At 36.7% G+C, this 22,762-nt stretch overlaps 1 non-coding gene across 1 annotated transcript; it reads right to left on the reverse strand.

Annotated features, from left to right (window-relative positions):
- Positions 1 to 12,161: 12,161 nt before the first annotated feature.
- On the reverse strand, positions 12,162 to 12,243 carry Trnas-uga (transfer RNA serine (anticodon UGA)). The gene has a single exon. It is a non-coding gene; the product is annotated as a tRNA-Ser (tRNA).
- Between the last annotated feature and the right edge of the window lie 10,519 nt (positions 12,244 to 22,762).

Raw genomic sequence — 22,762 nt, forward strand, 5'->3', positions numbered from 1 at the left:
CCTTAAGTTTGATATAGCTACTGTATTGTCTAATATAAGAATGTATATACATTGTATATAATATATGTATTTGTTAAACTCATGATTATAAAGACAAAGAGCTCATAAAATAATTTTAATGAAAAAGTATGTAATATTTTATTCTTATAAGTACTGTATGCTAACCAATTACTAGAGTTCCCATGATCTTGTTTTTTGTACATCTCTGTATATTTGAAATAGTCAATGATTTCATTTTTAATATAACTATATATTAAAAATAATTTTTTGTTATGTTCAGAAATTGAACCCAGGACCTTGCACATTGTAGGCAAGTGTTTTATCACTGAGCTATATCCCCAGCTCACCTTAAAAAAATTAAAAAAAAAAAATATATATACTTTTTAGTTGTAGATGGACACAATATCTTTACCTTTATTAGTTTATTTTTATGTGGTGCTGAGGATCGAACCCAGGACCTCATGCATGTAAGGCAAGCGCTCTATCACTAAGCTACAGCCCCAGCCCTAAAAAATATTTTAAAATGACCCAATAATTATATCACAAGGTCTGATGGATGTTGTCCTTTTTTTTAAATAATATTATTAGGGCACAGTTAATGTAATTATACATATTAAACTATATGAATACAGGACAAATTGAAATAATTGTCCCTCCAGACACATTCTGTGCCTTATTTGTAACTGCAGAGGCAGAGTAGTCCCTTTGGCAGCTGGAGGCCCAGCTGGAGAGTAGAAGGAGGGAGGTGAGTGAGGGGGTGTATCAGTACTCCAGTTCCCTCATTGCAGGATCACTTTTGCCCTGGTTGTGTCCCCCGAAAAAAATGTTTTTCCCTCTGGAACAGCCCTCTATTCAGAACTTTCTCTTTCTTGGATGTTCCTTCCCCTCCCAGGGGTGGTGACAGCTCAGCTGTCCCTTGAGGTTTCTCTGTACTTTTCCCATACATCCCTAAATAGTCTCTTTATTAAATTTGTACAGAAATGTCCTAACCAATTGTATCTTTTGTTTACTGCTGGGATCCCTGATCATGTAAGCAGTTTTTATCACTTTTATAAAAATTGTTTTTGAGGTGCTGGGGATCAAATGTAGGACCTTGTACATGCTAGGCAAACACTATACCACTGAGCTACACTCCCAGCCTGATACTGTTACTATTTTAAAAAGCAGACAGCCAGGTGCAGTGGCTTGTGCCTGTATTCCAGTTACTAGGGGGAGGTTGAGGCAAGAGGATCCTTTGAGTCCATGAGTTCAAGACCAGCTTCGGCAACATAGTGAGACTCCCCATCTCAAAACAGCAACAACAAAAGAAGGACAACATCCATCAGATCTTGTGATACTGAAGGCTTGAAAAGAATCATGATTAGAAAATGTTACAGCTTTGTGTGTGTGTGTGTGTGGGGGGGGGGGGTGGAATTTAGCTGTCCATATAGCCAAACCCTCCCTGTTGAAAAGAAATCCTCAAATGCTAGAGTACAATCTAGTACAAATGCTAGACAATCAAAAAGAAAACTAAAAAATTGAATTGTGAGCATATAGCCTAGTCAGTAACAGGCTGGATGTTTTATAGAGACCTCTTGAGAAAAATGGTTAGAGGGTTACTTTTTTAATGAAGCTTAAAAAGCAGTGGGGGAAAACAAAGAATAATTCAGAAAGACATAGTACTTGAAGGTAGTGCTGATATATTAATACGTGCTGGAAATGAGTGGCTCAGGAAGCATCAATCTGCTTGAGCAGTGGTCATTTTTCAAGTCTGGATGAACGTAAACCAAGATCAAATTGTCACAAGTAGATCTGAACGATATATTGGCTAATTTTCATAGCGAAAACAGGAACAGGAAAAGCAATAGATAACAGCATGTATAAGCCTCCTTGCCTGAATTTTAAAAGTAAATTAGTTTCTAAAGTGAATGAACCCTCAAGTCAGTCTTGCAAAGGAGTTGAGATTGTGTCTTAATATACATGTGGAAGCTGAAAAAAAATCTCATAGTTATACATTTCACCCCTGAAAGATTCTTCAAATGGAAACAATAATAGAGTAGGTCTCATGGACTTTCTATTAGTGCCTTGCTTTATAAATGACACTTTTCAATCTATAGGAAAGGCTCTGGACCTACATTTTTTGTAGCATTAGTTTTTGCTATATACCTTTCATGAGCCAGAGGCAGTGAATACTACATCCAGAGGGCATTTGAGTTACCAGAGGCTGCAGTGATGGAAATTATTACTAGAGCATCTTGAATTGTTAATAAAACCAGAAAATGTCATATATACAAGTTTTCTTAAAAACAATTTTTTCTTTTTTGGTAAATCAAAAGATTGGAAACAACTTTCATGGTCATTAGTAGGGAGTTGGTTAAATAAATTGTGGTCTATCCATTCTGACAGAATGAACTCTACCTGCCCAGGGCTTTCAAGTCAGCAAAGGCCATTTTTTAATGAGAAAACTCTTTGTATAGAAATATAGGATATATCTTTAAATAATAAAAGCAAGGTTCAGATTTGTTTTGAAATGATATATCTGTAGAGTGGTTGTTTTTTTTTTTTTTTTTTTTTTTTTTTGGTGTGTGTGTGTGTGTGTGTGCATATATAGAGACAAACTGAGAAACTGATACCTGGTGGCCTCCAGAAAGGACCTTGGTGGCAGGACAGGGGTAAAAAAGAACCATGGTAATTTGAACCATGATAATATGTTGCCTATTCAATAATCAAATTAAATATTTAATTTAAAAGTTGCAAATTAGAAAGGTCCCAAATAAATAAGCTTATGCTCCATCTCAAGGTCTTCTAAGACCTTCTTTTTTTTTTCCTAAAAAGAAGAACAAAGTAACCCCCAAACCACTAGCAGACAGAAAATAACTAAGATTAGGCCAAATCAATGCATTTGAGAACAAGAAAACAATACACAGGATCAATGCAATGAAGAGTTGAGTCTTTAAAAAGATAAATGAGATTGACAAACCCTTGGCCAAACTAATCAATGAGAAGACCCAAATCAAGATCAGAGATGAAAAAGGAGATATCACCACAGACACTTATGAAATCCAGAGAACTATCAGACCCAATTTTGAAAATTCATACTCCAATAAACTGGAAAATCTGAAGACACTGACAAATTTCTAGATACATATGACCTGCCCAAGTTGAATCAGGAAGATATAGAAAACATAAATAAATCAATATCAAGTAATGAAATTGAAATGGCGGGCTGGGGATGTGGCTCAAGCGGTAGCGCGCTCGCCTGGCATGTGTGCAGCCGGGGTTTGATCCTCAGCACCACATACAAACAAAGATGTTGTGTCCGCCATAAACTAAAAAATAAAATATTAAAATTCTCTCTCTCCCTCTTTAAAAAAATTAAAAAAAAGAAATTGAAATGGCAACTAAAAACCTACCAAAAAAGAAAAGCCCAGGACCAGATGGATTCTCAGCTGAGTTTTACCAGAACTTCACAGAAGAACTAACAACATTCTTAAACAAATTGTTCCATAAAATTGAAAGGGAGGGAATACTCTCAAATACATTTAATGAAGCCAGTATAACCTTGATCCAAAACCAGACAAAGATGAATTGAGGAAATAAAGCTATAGACTGATTTCCATGATGATCACAGATGAAGAATTCTTAATAAAATATAGCAAGCCACATTCAAATGATCAAGTGGGTTTCATTCCAGGGATGCAAGGTTGGTTCAACATACACAAATCAATAAGTGTAATTCACCACTTAAATAGAATTAAGAACAAGGATCATGTAATGAAATCAATAGATGCAGAAAAGGCCTTTGATAAAATCCAGCACCCATTCATGTTAAAAACACTGGAGAAGCTAGTGGTCAAAGGAATTTAAACTTACCTCAATATAGTAAAGGCCATTTATGACCAACCCAAAGCCAACATCATACTAAATGGAGAAAAACTAAAAGCATTTCCTTTAAAATGAGGAAAACGGCAATGTTGTCCACTCCCTCCACTCCTGTTCAGTATAGTCCTTAAACATTAGCCAGAGAAATCACACAAGAAAAGGAAATCAAAAGGATACAAGTAGCAAAAGAAGAAGTCCAACTATCTCTGTTTGCTGATGATATGATTCTATGTCTAGAAAACCCAGAAAACCCCACCTGAAGACTTCAAGAGGGGCTGGGGATGTGGCTCAAGCGGTAGCGGCTCGCCTGGCATGCGTGCGGCCCGGGTTCGATCCTCAGCACCACATACAAACAAAGATGTTGTGCCCTCCGAAAAATAAATAAATAAATAAAAGACTTCAAGAGATTATAAATGAATTTAGCAAAGTAGCAGTATACAAGATCAACACCTACAAATTAATAGCCTTTCTATATTCCAAAAGTGATTCAGCTGAGGAAGAAATAAGGAATCATTCTATTCACAATAACCTCAAAAAACAAACCAACAAAGCCCAACAAACATCCCTCCCAAAACAAACAAAAAAACCCTTGGGAATTAAGCTAATCAAGGAGGTAAAAGAGCTTTACAATGAAAATTATAGAACACTGAAGAAATAAACTGAAGAAGACCTTAGAAAATGAAAGAACAGGGCTGGGGATGTGGCTCAAGTGGCAGTGCGCTCGCCTGGCATACGTGCACCCCAGGTTCCATCCTCAGCACCACATACAAACAAAGATGTTGTGTCCGCCGAAAACTAAAAAATAAATATTAAAAAAAATTCTCTCTCTCTCTTAAAAAAAAAAGAAAGAAAATGGAAGAACATTCTATGTTATTGGATAGGCAAAATTAATGGCCATAACTACCCCAACCAATATAATATTCAATGAAATCCTCATAAAAATATCAATGACATTCTTCACAGAATAAAAAAAAATTCTTAAATTCATTTGAGAATAAGAGACCCAGAATAGCCAAAGCAATAATAAGGAAAAAAAGTGAAGCAGGAGGCACCACAATACCTGTTCTGAAATCATACTACAGAGCAATATTTACAAAAACAGCATGGTATGGGCATAAAAATTGACATGAAAACCAATGCAATAAAATAGAAGCCACAGAGACAAACCCAAATACATACAGTCATCTGACACTTGACAAAGATGCCAAAAAATATTTTGGAGAAGAGACCTTTTTAAAAAATGGTGCTGGGGCTGGGGATGTGGCTCAAACAGTAATGCGCTCACCTGGCATGTGTGGGGCGCTGGGTTCAATCCTCAGCACCACATAAAAATAAAATAAAGATGTTGTGTCCATTGAAAACTGAAAAATAAATATTAAAAATTCTCTGTCTCTCTCTCTTCTCTTTCTCTCTCTCTTTAAAAAAAATGGTGCTGGGAAAACTGGATAGCTATATGCAGAAAAATGATCCCTATTTCTCACTCTGCACAAAACTCAAATCAAAATGGATCAAAAACTTAGGAATTAGACCATAAACCTTGCAACTGCTAGAAGAACACATAGGGTCAACACTTCATCATACAGGTGCTGGCACAGACATCCTTAACAAGTTCCCCAAAGCACATGAAATAAAACCGAGAATCAATAAGTGGGATGCTATTAAACTAAAAAGCTTCTGCCCAGCAAAGGAAATGATTAAGAGCATGAAGAGAGAGCCTACAGAATGGGAGAAAATCTTGGCCAGCTACTGCACTGATAGAGGATTAGTATTCTGAATATTCAAAGAACTAAAAAAATCTTACTACCAAAAAACCCCCACAAAACAAAACAAAATCCCACCAAATAACCCAATCAATAAATGGACAAAAGAACTAAACAGAAATGCCTTAAAAGAATCAAAAGAAGAAACACAAATGGCGAAGAAATATATAAAAAAATGTTCAGCATCTCTAGAAATCAGGGAAATGCAAATCAAAATTACACTAAATTTTCAGTCATTGACAGTCAGAATGGCAATGATCAAGACTATGAGCAATAATAAATACTGGTAAGGTTGTGGGGAAAAAGGTACATGTGTACATTATTGGTGGGACTGCAGACTAGTACAACTGCTCTGGAAAGCAGAAAGAGGAAACAAACATTTTAAGACCTAAATCCATCCAGTCTCTCTGGTGAATGGAACAGAAAAGCACAATGTACAGAAGAGAATTCTGGAAGGTTCTGAGCCATTCTGATATACTGAGATAAAATGATCTTGATTGTTGATACACTGATATGATATTGATGTGCATATTCATGTTAATGGAAATCAGAAGATTTCATAGATGTGTATATAAACTGAGAACTAGTGAAATATTAATTAGCCACTTAACATTATACAGTGTCCCAATTAATCCTATTTTCACAATGATAACTTGGGAAGACTTTTTTTTTAATTTTTTTTTAAATCATACCAGGAAGAGTCCTTTAGAGATCTGTAAAATATAGCCTGTGACCCAAATTTAGCCCATTGCCTATTTTTGTAAACAAAGTTTTATTGGAATGCATCATTTGTTTACAGATTATCTGTTCTTGCACTAAGTAGGCACGATTCAGTAGGTGCCACAGAAACTAGATTGCCTCCAGAATGTAAAATATTTACTGCTGACCCTTTATGGAAAAATTTGGGTAACCCAAGAACCAGAGGCATATACAAAATATGTGCCATTTTTCTGTGCTCCTACACCCAAGCACACATTATTTCAAAACACATTCTGTCTCCACTGATATATGTGTCTGAACATCTAGAAGACAAGCAAATTTTAGGTGGATGCTGTCTATACTCATCTTTTTGAATGGTTTGTGGTGTCAAGTAAAATGTACTAAAGTTCCTGCACTGGACAAATGCTCCGAGAATCTTGTCTTAAATGAATATGTTTTGGAAGGAAATATATTCCCCCAAAGTCTTTGCAGACAGATGTGATGCAGGAAGTTTTATTATGGTAAAAATTAAAAGAATGACGGGGCTCTGAGATCCCCTCCAGCAGACTGGAGCTGGGCCCCATCTTAGCATCTGAGAAGCCTGCCAAGCTCAGTTACTTCTCCATCCTTATCATCAGGGAGCAGAGAGCATCAAGGGCATCAAGCTCTGGGACACATTCACTGTCACTAGAGACTTCTAAATGGCCTTGAGATACCAATAAAGCCCCAGCCTTGTTTACCAGACAAAGCAGGAAAGGTAAATCTAAGTGCATCAGGTTTACATTGTTTGCTTGATGGATGGACTGCACTTCTGGAGATTTAACCTCATGCCTTGCACTATGTTGGGCATGTGCTCTACCACTGAGTTCTTTGGACCCTGAGAGATTATTCTTAGTCCTAAGTAGGTGTGTGGGAGAGTGAGAAGGAAGTAGGAATAATTCATTTCCTGAAGCATCTGGCCTAGGAGCTTGTGTGGGCTTGACCATTCAACTTCATGCAGGTTGGGAAGGAAGTGAGACATTGGAACAAGAGCTGAGATCTCAGTTTTCTCTATCCATGCTTCAGCTAGAACAGGTCACCTGTTTTACCTGAAAATTCCAGCCTCAGAACTCCCATTTCTCTAACCTCCTCAGGAGCAGAGACTTAGGTAATGTCATTAATTGTTTGCACTCTAGTATTCAGAGAGGATCTGAGACCAGATATACTCAGGGACAATTAGGGACAATTGGACACATCTGGGAACAAGACAGATGTTTTGTTCCCAGAGAATCTCCTCCAGAGAATCTCCTCCAGAGGGAACTTGAAACACAAGCTGTACATATGTCATAGACCAGCCTTGTCTCTCATTTCCTTTTTCCACAGCCTTACTACACAACAAGATCTCCACTAATGAAACCTCCAGAGATTAAGCTCCCTTTCAGTGAACATGTTAAAATAGTGGCCTCATAAATCATGCTAAACCAAGCTGGGATATTTCAGGTGGTTCTGGTGCAACAGTCCTGCTGATCTATGCAATCAGGGCACATATATGTTCAGGCACAGTTTTGCTTCATCCCTCAATGTTTAAGGAAATAGAGCAGTCTCCCTCATTGGAGACTTTACCTCCCTCCTCTTTAGGTTTTCCAATACCTCTTGATCTCTGACTCTCACAATTACAAAATTCATTCAACAAAATTATTTATTGAGGGTCTACTAAATATCAGATAATAGAATTTATAGGTTACCTACACCCCATGCACACATGGAGGAAAAGCAAGAGTCATATTAATGTATAATGAAGTATGATGAACGTTTTTCAGATGAAGAATAAAATGTTGTGAAATCACATCATAAGGGGGGGCCTGACCAATTTGATAAGGACGATAACATTGGAACATGTATAAAGTTTCTAAGGTGGAAAAGAATTTGGTGTCTTCAAGGAACTAAAAGAAGGATTGGCAGTGGTGGTGCACACCTGCAATCCCAGTGATTCAGGAGGCTGAGGCATAAGGATTCCTAGTTCTAGGCAACTTAGTAAGACCCTGAGTCAAAATATAAGGGCTGAGGGTGTAGCTTGGTGGGAGAGGGCCTCTGGGTTAAATCTTCAGTACAGGGGTTTGGAGGGGAAAGGAACTAAATATGACTAGAGAATGACAAGGAGAGCCCCAGCAAGGGTGCCATGAAAGCACTGAAGGGTCATGCTAATGATTTTAGTATTTATTATAAGAACATATGAGAATTCCTAAGTTTTCAAGAAGAGGGTTAGCAGACTAAATGTACATTTTTAAAGAGCAGGTGGAGGAGACAATTAGGAGGTTGAGAAATAGTTGAGGTGAGAGATAGTATTGATTTAGACTGAGTGGTAGGGTAGATCCAGAATAAAGTGAATTTGCAGCACCTTTGGGATAGACTCAGTGGCACTGGGGTTGTATAAGTAATGGGATGAGGGAGGCTGGGACAGCAAGTAAGTGGTTTTTCATTTTGTATGATTGGGGTGCAGATAGATTGCAGTTTCACATCTAGACTCAAAAGGAGAGCAAGTCCCCTAAATAGGAAGGGGTTTCCAATTCTGGGCAGCTCTTGTCTGTTAATGAAGAGACAGAAGTGAAGGCAAGAGAAGAAAGATATTATAGGTAGTTGTATGTGAACATGTAGAAAAGGTTGAAAGGCAAGAGCTGGCAAGCAGTGCGGGAAGGCCTGCCAATAACTTAGGGGAAAAAAAAGGGAGGAAGAAAGGTTGGAAAGGCAGGCCCAGACTGTCTTTGAAGTTCCTATGCTTATAAAAGTTTTGATTTTCCCATTACAGGAGTAGGCCACTCAGTAACATCTACCTTTCTTCTTTACAAATGGAATTTCAGTTTTGATTTGAGTAGCAACACAGCCAGCTAAAAACACCTCCAGAATTTCTTGTAGATACAAGTAACCATATTACATAGTTTGGGTAGATGAGACATAATATGAAGGTTCTTGCCTTTATCCTTCTATCTGAAGATGAAGCAGCCACATTGGAACTGTGAGGCACACGCAGGGGGCAGGATTTACATATTTAAAAAGGCAAAGCACAAAGATGGAGAGCACTTTCTGTTCCATATCAGAATATCCTACCCCTGGATTTCTTTCTTTCATTTTTTTTTTTTTTTTGTAACAGGGATTGAACCCAGGGGTACTTGACCACTGAGTTACATCTACAACCCTTTTTATTTTATTTAAAATAATACTGTAGTTGTAGATGGCACAATATCTTTATTTTATTTATTTATATTTATGTGGTGCTGAGGATTGAACCCAGTGCTAGGCAAGTGCTCTACCACTGACCTACAACCCCACCCCCCTTTATGTTGTTTCATTTTTTTAAAAAAGTATTTTTTGTTAGTTGTAGATGGACACAATATCTTTACTTTTGTTTTTATGTGGTGCTGGGGAAATGAGCTACAGCCCCAGCCCTATTTTTTCATTTTTAGATAGGGTCTCACTAAGTAGCATAGGGCCTCATTAATTTGCTGAGGTTGGCCTTGAACATGCAAACCTCCTGCCTCAGCTTCTGGGATTACAGGTGTGTGCCACAATACCTGGTTATATTTGCCTTTTTGATGGCATGTTTGACCCTTTTTTGCATTAACATTTTAAGACAGTCTAAGACAGTCAAAAATTCTTAAAGTTTTTTTTTTTTTGGTACCAGGGATTAAACTCAGGAACACTTAATCACTGAACCACATCCCCAGCCCTTTTAGTATTTTATTTAGAGACAGGGTCTCACTGAGTTGCTTAGGGCCTTGCTAAATTGCTGAGACTGGCTTTGAACTTGTGATCCTTCTGTCTCAGCCTTCGAAGCTGCTGGGATTATAAGTGTACACCACCGCAACCAGCTAAAAATCCTTAAAAGTTTTATGCTGAAATAAATGAGAAGTTATATATTATTTCAGTCTGTTGGATCCAGATATGGTATTTGTCTCTTAGATTTCTTGAGATAAACCCCTATGTGTTTAAAATACTAGAGTTGGGTTTCTGTAATGCAGCTGATCCTTACTGATAAAAGGAAGGAGGACAGCTAGGAAATGATTGCAGTTACTATAAGTGATATCAATGGGGGCAGAAGGGATGGGGACTGCGAAGAGAGGATAGATTGAAGATTTAAAATGTGGTAAGTGTGTATGCTCAGCCAAGTCTTAAATGGAATGGAGCTGTACAACAGTAGCTTTCTGTCACTATAACAAAATAATTTTCTAAATGAAAAGGTTTATTTTGGGGGCTGGGTATGTGGCTCAGTGGCAGAGCGCTCGCCTAGCACATGCAAAGCCCTGGGTTCAATCCTCAGCACCACATAAAAATAAAATAAAGGTATTGTGTCCAACTACATCTCAAAAATAAAATAAAATAAATTAAAAAAAAGGTTTATTTGGCTCAAGGTTTTGGAGGTTCCAGTCTAAGATCAGGTGGATCCATAGCTTTGAGCCTCTGGTAGGGGTACCACATGGCAAAGGTGGGCAGCATGTGGCAGATCAAATTGTTCACTTTATGAACCAAGAAGCAAAAGAAACAGAGGAAGGGGCTGGGGTCTCACAATTCCCTTGAAGTGTATACCTCCAATGACCTAAGAACATTCCATAAGTCTCTCTCTCCTAAAGGTTCCACCATCTCCTAATAGGATCACCTGGGACCAAACATTTAACACATGGACCTTTGGGGGACATTTATCCAAATATTGTAGGCTGAGTGGGTGGAATCCACTTTAGAGATCACAGAAAATTATCTCTATCCTAGAGACGTCAGAGAATAATACAAGAACATCTAGGAAGCATAATGAACACGGTGAAAGGGGGTGAAAGAAAAGAGGAAGAGCAACTGGAGCCTGTGCAACACTGGCAGGAGTATTTTAGAGATGGTGAAACTATTGTATACTATTTTAGTACTATGCAGGCTAAGTATGGCCCAGCATCAGGATATTTGCAGGGTTTTATAAGCCATTCCTATTTCTAACTTTAGGAAATTGATGTTTTTCCAAAGTGTCATGCCAACTGAAACATCAAATAAACCTTGAACAGTGAAGCGGGGTGGAAAAAAAAGAGGAAGCCTGACCTTACGATTCAACTTTTTTATTTAAAACACAACCGGGTTAATATGAAGATTTTAGAAAATTCAGTTAAGCACAACTATCTATTAAGAAAATTAAAATCCCCTCAAATCCTACCACTCAGAGATAACAATCCTACTAACGTTTTGGTGTGTTTCTTCCCAGCCTCCATTCATTTTCTCTTTTTTGCTAACTTTTTTTCCATTTCCCCATGCCAGTATAAAAATGAATTGTTTAACAAAAATGTAGTCATATTCTGTTTTGTAATCTGTCCGACTTTTGCATTTGGCAATGCATGCGGCAGGCCTTCCCACATCATGAAATCATTTTAATGGCTACATGTGTAGTGTTGCATTATGTGGATGCGTTTATCATGTTTTATAAGTAGAAGTTTAAATTTTAAAAATTAGCATCACTTTTAGATATGGTTGGGGAACCACTGGAGGTGATGATTCTGAGATGGAAGGATAGGTAGCATAGTTTTGCCCTTAGTTTTAGTGAGATGATAGTTTTTTCAGGCTGAGGAAGCCTGCAACTTCCACCAATGATTATATGCATTTTATTTCTATTTTGTGAACCTGCCCTTCATACTGAGCATCAGGATTCTAAAACTGCTCCCTTGCCTTTTAGGGTAGAGGAAGACTTCTTTCCTTGATAAAATAGTGTACTCACTGGCTTTTCTTTCGGCTTGGTAAAGCACTCAGCAGGCAGATATAGGACACACAGCAAGGAGGGTAAGGCTGATCCCTGGTAGGTGCTATTAAAAACCAAAAGTGAGAAGCACCTGCTTCCGCAGCGAGCAGGGTTCGAACCTGCGCGGGGAGACCCCATTGGATTTCAAGTCCAACGCCTTAACCACTCGGCCATCGCTGCCACAGGGACAAGAGGAAGGCGGAGACACTTTAGTGTAACAACCACTGCGCTCGCGCCAGACCCAGGAATGGGCGGAGCCTGCAACCGCCCTAAACTCCTCTCTGAGGCGACTGGGGCTAAAGGTTCGGGTTGCCTCATTGACGGTGTAGATGTGAAGTAATAGTAGAAATACCCTTCAGTAGAGGTATACGCAGGTCTTTAAAACCCTTCCCTTAGCTGCGTTCCGAAAATCTCAACCTAACCTGGTTTCTGGTCGCTGATTAGGTTTTTGCCCTCCCGCTTCCTCATTGACTCTCTGAGATTCCTGTGAAACAAACATCACTCGCCTTCCGTGTAGCCGGCTCGCGCTATCGAAAATGTCTGCCTTTCCGTGAGGAATGCGCCTTTGGCGGCTCTCTCCTCGGGAGGCGGGGTCGCCTTCTGAACTCTTGTTCCTGCAATCTGGGGAGGGAAGCGTGAGGACTCAAAATTCTCCTCGTAAGCTGGCCCCTCCCGGATTTCTGCTCAAGCAGCCCATCTCCCATTTTCATCTCTCTAAAGGTTTCATCTCCACAACTGGGAGAGTGTGGCCTCCGCTCTCTCAGGAGACAGATATCCTTGGACATAGTTTGAGAACCAAGTTCCGCGCAGTAGATCTGCATTCATTACCTTTAAATGCCATTCGTTTCCTCCCTCGTTAAGTTTGATTGCTGCCCTGGGTGCTTTATTTGTGTTGTCTAGTTAAAGCTCTCAGAAAGGAGGAGTTCTGCACTCTGCTCGCCCACTTCTATGGGTACCTGGGTGCCCAGAGCCGCGCGGGTAGGTGCCGCCGATCCCAGGGCGCATGCGCAGCTCCTGCCCGCGGCTTTTACTAGTTTAAAACTGCTCCAATGTTACCGGAAAGGTCAGCGTCTACTCCTCATGGTACCTTAGGCAAATCCTTGATCTCGGGAATCCCGGATTTAAGTGCTCTCCCTTAGTAGGTGTTCACACCTATTTTTCTTGAGATTTTTTGATACCATTTCTCTTCACTAAATTAAGGTGAAGTGCCTAAACCCCATTTAATTGTGGAACGGGAGCAGTAAACTTGAGAATGGTAATGGCCAATTTTATCTAACTTTGAGATTATTCTTTTAGGGATTTTATGTTTCAATGTTTGTTTTTTAATTTGGCAAGAGCTACAAAAGTGGTCCCATTTTCTCCATGTGTACTGCAAGAGAGCAAAGTCATTCCCAACATTCCCAGGCATAAGATTTATCCTATCCATGAGATTCACTGGCATTTTTCTTTTTTCCAATAGACACTGCTCAAGAAGAAAACTATTTTTGTCTTTTTATGTTCTCAGATTCTCTGTGTGCTCTGAAATAATCTAGAACGTAATCTCATCATTTTATTAGTTGTATCTTGATAATTTTCCTTTTATTTATTTATTTATTTATTTGCTTTCTTTCTATGCAGTTAAAAGATAATAGTATTTACTGAAAGCTCTTTTTGTTCCTTAACTTCCCTTTCCCCTTTTAAAACATATTTTTTTTGTTGTTTTGGGAATTTTATTTTTAAAAAAATTATTACTTTTTTCATTTGTTCTACTTAGTTGTACATGACAGCAGAATGCATTTCAGTTCATCATACACAAATGGAGCGCAACATTTCAATTCTCTGGTTGTACTCAATGTAGAAACGCACCATTCCTGCAATCATACAGGAACCTAGGATAATAATGTGCATCTCATTCCACCATCTTTCCTACTTCCATGACTTCTCCCCACCCTCCCCTTCGCCCAATCCCATTCTTCCCATGTGTCCCCTGCCCCTCTCACCCCCAACCATCATGGATCAGCATTCACTAATCAGAGAAAACATTTGGCCTTTAGTTTTTTGGGATTGGGTTATTTCGCTTACCATATATTCTTAAACTCCATCCATTTACCTGCATATGCCATAATTTTATTCTCTTTTAATGCTGAATAATATTCAGCATTAAAATATAATATTCCATTGTGTATATATACCACAGTTTCTTTATCCATTCATCTACAAAACATCTTTCATTTGTTTAAAAGGAAGTAATTATGTTTCAAAATTTTTCCATTAGAACTTTTACTGAGGTTTTTTTTTTGAGGAAAGCAAGATTGAAGAGAAAAGGATTATAAAATCAGTGTGTATTTAATGAGAATAATCCTGAATGAAATTTCTTTGCAACAATTCAAAAGTGAAATATTTATACTTAATATTTAATTTTCAGTTTGTTTGAGTTAATGTAGGCTTTAAATAAAGAGATTGCTTTATCCCTCCTGATTGATTATATTAAATGGCCCAAGGGATCAAAATTATTATAGACCTCCACCCTTGAATGAATTTCCAAATGAATTCTTTTAAATTTGATGTTGGTCTTTAGCATTGTCATTTAATACAGCAAACAGAGAATTAGGGAATTAGAAGCAAAAAAAATATGTGTTCCAAAATGGTTATAATATAAATATAATTCATGGCAATATCAGTGTAAAACATTGGTTTGCAGTTACGCAAATTTCAGTTTGTAGAGGTCCCCTGGTGATGTGGATGGCTTACTCCTTTCTGGCTCCCCTTCTGTTCTTTTATGTGCTGATTTTTAGACTTTAGGGTATGGAAGGCCAATATCGTGTGACTTTCTCAGAAAAGCTTTTTTGATGCCACTTTCAGATATAGAAACTAAGAGGTATGGGGTATGTAGTTGGAATCAGTTCCTTTATAGCAAATCAGTACTTTATTTTGAATTATTTTGCTGGACTTTGGGGGGGGGCACTTTATAAAAGCCTACAAGTTTGATGCATTGAAAGCTAGTTTAATTCTTTCATGTATAGACAAAAAACTGTGACCCATGGGTTGTTTACCCAAGCAGAGCTAATTAGCGGCAGATTCAGAGTTACAACATATAACATTAGCCTAATGTTCTCATTAGACTTTTTTGCCTACACAAGTTGTTAGTCTCTGGTGCAGTATCACACAAATCACTGTTATAAAGACACTTCTGTGTCTATATAACAGTAGACAAATGCAATAGTAGGGGAGAGTTATGAGTTGAATGTTGACATATGAGATGTCAGAGAACATATTATGATGGATAGTTTTTAGTCATCTTTATTCCAGCTTGGTCCTCCCAACTGATAATGACACCTCAATTATATTTAAAGAGAACAATCCCTTCCAATTGAATGAAAACTCACTTCAGCTATTATTCATGGTATCCCAGCTTCTTCTGTCCAAGAAATAGAGATCTGACTTGTATTAGTTTTCTCTTGCTGTATAAGAAATTACCATAAATTTAGTGACTTAACACAGATTTATTATCTCATAGTTTTCATAGGTTACAGTTTTTAGGTACTCATGGGTTGACTGGGTCTTCTGTTCAAGGACTCACCAGGTCTGAAGGTGGTGACTGAGGTTTCAATCTCATCTGAGACTCTGGGTCCTCTTCTAAACAACTAGTAGTTGGCAGAATTAATTTCTGCAGTTGTCGGACTTGCTGGCTGGCAATGTGTGTTTGAGAGAGAGAGAGAGAGAGAGAGAGAGAGAGAGAGAGAGAGAGAGAGAGTGTGTGTGTGTGTGTGTGTGTGTGTGTGGGCATTCCCAGCACCTAAAGGCTGCCCACTGTTCCTTGTCACGAGGTCCTCTCCACAACATGGTACTTTATTTCTTCACGGTCACCAGAAGAAATTCTCTAGTCTATTACAGTGGGAATTTATATAATATCATGGAAGTGACTATTCCATCATATTCACAAGTCTTATCCAAGTAAGGGGGACCGTATAGGTGATAACAGTGGGAGTGGGAATCATGGAGACCATCTTTGAATCTTGCCTACCCATATACCTCTAGACTCAAAATCCCTGGTCTCTTGTTTTTACAATTATATTATCATGGAAACCCCATACATATACTCACACACATAGTAATCACTGAGGGCTGATTAGAGTCTAGTCAATTTGACTTAGTTGCCTTATGTGCTTTTCAGTTTCACTTGAAAGGAATAGAGTTGACAAATGCAGAATTTGAGAGACTGCTAATGTTTTCTAAATATTAGCCACTTCTAAAATATTCAGGATTCTTGAATTTACTTTTTTACATTAGTTGGAGAATAACTCTAGGAGTACATTTTGGATACTAAACATGAGAGGACTTAGTACAAGTTGGACAAAGAAATTTACTAAATTGTTGATAATAAAACCCTTATGAAAATTTGGTTAGTAAATTATAGGAATTATGAAAAGTGACGAAAATAATTATCAGAGAATTGCTTCATTACAAATGACTTTTGAAGGCTAAAGCAATTAATTGTGGACTGCATTTTAGTCACTATGGTGCATATACATAAATATTTGAAGAGGAATTAAAGTACAACTTTGTCACCACTAGTGGAACTTACAGAATTTTCATACCTCATCAGTCTGCTGATGCCATGAAAAATTAAGAAGTAAGAAATAGAATTAAGAAGGTTAGACTCTCTTCTTAAAGTAAGCAATGCCAGTGAAAAGTTCAATCTCAAGTTCTCTAAAGAAGAAATTCTCTTTGACTTTGGGATAGTAGAAATCTGGACCTATCCACACATCTTAATCTATTTTTAAGCAAAATTAAATACCAAAGAGCAGAATAAGTTTATTAAGAATGAAATCTTATACTCAATTATTTATGAGAATTGAATTGGTTCCATATAAAACCCCCTGAACTAGCTCTGTGTATGGAATCGATGGTAGTGGAGTTTTTATAAAGGCAATTTTTAAAAAAAAAATTTATTGTTTTAATTAATTATACATGACAGTAGAATGCACTTATAAATCATACATAGATGGGATATTTTTCTCATTTTTCTGATTATACATATTGTAGAATCACATTGGTCATACAGTCACATATATACATAAAGTAATAATGTCTGTTTCATTTTACTATCTTTCTTATCCCCACGTAACTTGCCTTCCCCTCCTTTCACTTCCCTTTACCTAATCTAAGGTAACACTATTCTTTTTTTTTTTTTCATTACAATTCTTAATGCACATATAAACCACAATTTTTGTATCTCTGTTTGTATATAAAGTATGTTGACACCCAATTCAAGTCTTCATACATGTACTTTGTATAATGATATCCATCACATTCCACCATCCTTGCTAATCCCTGCCCCCTCCTTTTCCCTCCCACCCCTCTTCCCTATCCAGAATTCATCTATTCCTCCCATGCTCTCTCTCCCAATCCCACTATGAGTCAACCTCCTTAAATCAGAGAAAACATTTGGTATTTGTTTTTTGGGGATTGGCTGACTTCACTTAGCATTATCTTCTCCAATGCCATCCATTTACCTGCAAATGCCATGGTTTTGTTCTTTTTTAATGCTGAATAAAATTCCATTGTGTATATATATGCCACATTTTTTAATCCATTCATTCACTGAAGGACATCTAGGTTGGCTTCACAGTTTAGCTAATGTGAATTGTGCTGCTATAAACATTGATGTGGCTGTGTCCCTGTAGTGTGCTGTCCTTTGGGTATAGTCCGAGGAGAGGAATAGCTGGGTGAAATGGTGGTTCCATACCCGGCTTTCCAGGGAATCTCCATACTGCTTTCCAAATTGGCTGCACCAATTTGCAGTTCCATCAGCAATGTATGAGTGTACCTTTTCCCCCCATCCTTGCCAACACTTATTTTTATTTGTCTTCATAATAGCTGCCATTCTGACTGGAATGAGATGATATCTTAGAGTAGTTTTGATTTGCATTTCTCTGATTGCTAGAGTTGATGAGCAGTTTTTCATATATTTATTTATTGATTGTCTATCCTCTTCTGAGATATAAAGGCAATTGAAGTAAGAATTTTAAGAATTATATTAAAAGACAACTATGATTGATGTATAATTGGGAAACAACTAGATCCACAGACTGTCCTTCTTATAACTTTAAGAAATTATAACATTGCCCTCTTTCTTTATAATACTATCTCTTTTACTAATTTTTAAAAAATGTTTATTTTTTAGTTTTAGGTGGACACAATATCTTTATTTTTATGTGGTGTTGAGGATTGAACCAAGCACCATGCGCATGCCAGGCGAGCATGCTACTGTTTGAGCCACATCCCCAGCCCTCTCTTTTACTAATTTTGATTTTTCTTTTGGGGCTAAGCTGTAAAGGAAAACCATATCTTTTTCTTTGACTGTATTAGGGTTCTCCAAATGAAATGGCACCAATAGGATACATATTTAAGAGGAGATTTATTAAGGAATTGTCTTATTAGTTTACAGAGACTGAGAAATTCATCTATCTGCTGTCTGCAAGTTGGAGAACCAGGAAAACCAGTGGTGAAATTCACTTCAAGTCCAAAATCCTGAGAACCAGGAGTGTGATTCTGAGAGGAGAGAAAAATGGATGTCTCACCTCCAGAAAAGAGAGAGAATTCAACCTTTCTCTGTCTGTTTATACTATTCAGATCCTCAGTGGATTGGATCGTACTTACCTACATTGGTGTTGGTGGTTTTCTTTACTCAGAAATGTTTGTCTCTTCCAGAAATACCCTCACATCCATAAGTAATTTTTTACCAGCCATTTTGGCATTTTAACCCAGTTAAGTTGACATATAAAATTAACCATCCAAGAGGCTGAGGCACAAAGATGGCTTGAGTCCAGGAGTTCAAGACCAGCCTGGGCAACATTGTAAGACTCCCATCTGAAAAAACAAAACAAACAAACAAAAAACATTACATTAAGTTTAAGTATAATATCTATGCTTATGCTATTCAATATACAGAGCTATCTCCTAAATATTATTAAAGCTGCCATGTTTAGGGGTAGTTTGTTACACAGCAGTAGATAACAAAGGCATTTAGTACCCTGCCTGCCCAACCCTGGTAATAATTAGATTCCTTTGCTCACTTCCATATTTCTTTCAAATATTTCCTGTTGGGGCTGGGGCTGTAGATCAGTGGGTTTGGGGCTGTAGCTCAGTGGTAGAGTGCTTGCCTCACATGTGTGAGGCACTGGGTTTGATCCTCAGCACCACAGAAAAAATAAATTAATAAAAAAAGATATTAAAATAAAAAAAAATATTTCTTGTTCACCCAGCAGTCTGGAAAACACTTGTGATTTATGAAAATGCCTAGTACAGTGCTTAGTATATAATAGATGGTTGATACATGATTCTTTTTCTTATGAAAACAATATAAATAATGTTAAAAATTTGAAAAAACTCATCTAAGCCTTTTTAAAAAAATTCTTTTTAGTGTTTCTCCCTTCACTTACATTTTTTTTTTTTTACAAAGTTTTAGTTGTGTGCATGGTAATTTTTTTGCCTTCATTTTTTTGAAGTAAAATTCACATAACATAAAATTTACAATTTTAACTATTAAAGTATACAATTCAGTGATTTTTAGCACATTTATGGTATTGTACAGTCATCACCACTATATTCCAGAACGTTTTCATCACTCAAAGAAGAAACCCTGTACCATCAAGTAATCAGCACTCATGCACTCTTAACTAGTGCCTGGCAATATAATTCACTTTCTGTCTCTATACATTTGCCTATTCTATACATTTCATTTCCATGGAATCATATGTGACTTTTTGTTTCTGGGCTTTTTCTCTTAGCATAATGTTTTCAGTGTTCATCCATGTTAAAGCATACGTCACTATTTATCTATCTATCTATCTATCTATCTATCTTAGGGTTTTGACAATATTTTAACTTGCTTGCCTTTTAAAATATTATAGTAAAGACATGTATAACATGAAATATACCATTTTAACTATTTTCAACTGGACAATATACAGGTGTTAAGTATACTTACAGTGTTATACAACCATCACCACTGTCTATTTCCAGAGAGTTTTCTTAATCCCAAACAGAAATTGTTCTCAATAAACGACTCCACATTCCTTCCAGCCCCTGTCCCCTGGTAACCTCTGTTCTACTTTCTGTCTCTATAGATACCTAATATAAGTAGAATCATACCGTATTTATCATTTTTTTCTGGTTTATTTTTTCAAGGTTTATCTGCATTGTAGCATCTATCAGAATTTTTTTTCTTTTTTGGCTGAATAATAATCTATTGTTAAATTTATATTATGTTTTATTTATCCATTTGTCTGATGATGGATTTTTGGGTTGCTTCTAGCATTTGGCTATGGTAAATTATGCTACTCTGAACATTGGTATACAATGTTCTTTTCATGGCTGAATCATATTTCATTATATGGGCATACCATATTTTGTTTATTCATTCAGCATTGGATTATTTCCACCTTTTGAATATTATGAATAATGCTACTATGAACATTCATGTACAAGTCTTTGAACATCTATTTTCAGATGTTTACTTGGGCATATACCTAGGAGTAGAATTGCTGAATCATTTGATAATTCTATGTCTTTTTGAGAATCAGCCAAACTGTTTTCCACAACAGCTGTACCATCAATGTATGAGAGTTTCTATTTCTTCACAACCTAGCAACAGTTTTAAAAATTATATCCATCTTAGTAGATGTGAAGTTGTATCTCATTGTGTTTTTTAAAAACTAATTTTTTTTTTATCAGTGTCATTGTGGTTTTGATTTGCATATCCCTAGTGGCTAATGATATTGAGCTTTTTGCTTATTGGCCACTAGTATAACTTCTTTGGAGAAATGTCTACTCAAGTCTTTTTTGCCCATTTTTGAGCTGGGTTTTTTGTTTTTGTGTCATTGATTAAGGTAATTTAAAGTTGGCTCACATCCTCTGTTTCCTTCTGTCATTGTGGTTATTATTTTAGTGGGTGCATAATAGTTTATTGAATTGATGTTTTATATATCATTTTTCTATTATTTTCCATTCTTCCTACTTTGACATCTATTCCAAACTATATATTTATATTTCCTCATCTTTCTATTTTATGCATATCCTGTTTCTCAGATTCAAGATATTGTAATGTGCCATTTCTCAAAGGATGCTTTGTGGAACACTTTCATCAAGATCACCCAGGTAAGCTGGTTGTTGTGGTACATGCCTGTTATCTCAGCAACTTAGGAGGACCTAAGCAACTTAGTAAGACTCTGTCTCAAAATAAAAAATGAAAAAGGGCTTGGGAAGTAGCTGAGTTAAATCCCTGGAATATAAAAAAAAAAATCATCCAGGTAACTGTATTTTTAAAAAGCTTACATTTCTAGACTTTGCTCTAGACCTATTATATCAGAATATCTGGGGATATTATCTCTTTAAAGACAGTGATACATGGGGCTAGGGTTGTGGCTTAAGTGGCATGAGGCACTGGGTTCATTCCTCAGCACCTACATATAAATAAATACACAAAATAAAGGCATTGTGTCCATCTACAACTAAAAAAAAAAAAGTGTTACATGTCACTTGGAGAAACACTATATACTTAAAAAAAATTGCTTTTCCTCCCATTTGCTCTATCTCAAAGATATTCCATGTTGATATATGAATGGTTACTTAGCTAAGTGATCATTTTAATATCCACTTATAAGTTAAAAAAAACCCAATTATGTGCTTTAGGATATTTAGATTATTTCTAATTTTTAATTTGTATAAATTATGTTACTTGCTTCTTATAAATACTTTAAATTCTTATAAGTAATACTTTCCTGATTATTTCTTTGGGACAAGCTTTTTAATATTTGGTCAAAAATATGTTTTTAAAAGAGGATTTTTGTACCTATTGTCCTTCAGACATGTTCTAGTTTATATTCATTTCAGGAGTATTCTATATCTGTTTCTTCAGTCTTGACTTTCTTAAGCTTATTCTCTTTTCAGTCATTTGTCTTTAACTAGACAAGAAATAATATCTTCTTTTGTTTCAATTGATTAATGCTGTGTTAATTGCCTTTTTATTTAATAGGTTAAACTCTTCATATTATTTTCTTCTGTTAGATTATTTACTTTTTCAGTGTCGTATACATCATTGAACCTTTGTATTTATCCTTATTGGAGCCTTGCCCTGATAGACACTCAAAATAAATTTTTACCTATTTGATTTGAATTTTCAATAACAAATTCCTTAACTCTTGTTTTTGGAGGGCAGAGCAGGAAGCTACTGGGAATTTTACCCAGGGGGCACTTTACCACTGAGCCACAACGGTAGCATCCCAGCCCTTTTTATTTTTTATTTTGAGACAGGGTCTCACTAAGTCACTGAGGCTGGTCTTAAACTTGAGATCCTGCTGCTTCAGTCTCCCAAGTCTCTGGGATTCCAGGTATGCACCACTGCACCTGGCTAAATTTTTTAGCTCTTAATTTCAGATTCAGAACATTTAGTATGATTGTTGATCTTTTAGTTCCATCTGCACACTGATTTTGACCACAGGAGCTTCATCTTCATGAAATTCTTTTTTTAAAAAAATTAGGGCAATGAATTTGAATTAATTAAAATGTAGAGCTAATATCTGAACAAAAATTAAGGGAGTTTTCTTGATAGGTCATAAAGCAAGAAAAGAGAAATATTATGTAATAAGGTTTTGGGTCTGTGAGTGGATATTACATAGAAGATAGAAAGGAACTTAAAATGTTCCTAAAATAACTC

The sequence above is a fragment of the Marmota flaviventris genome, chromosome 4 (genome assembly GCF_047511675.1).
Source record: "Marmota flaviventris isolate mMarFla1 chromosome 4, mMarFla1.hap1, whole genome shotgun sequence".
Classification (NCBI taxonomy): Eukaryota; Metazoa; Chordata; class Mammalia; order Rodentia; family Sciuridae; genus Marmota; species Marmota flaviventris.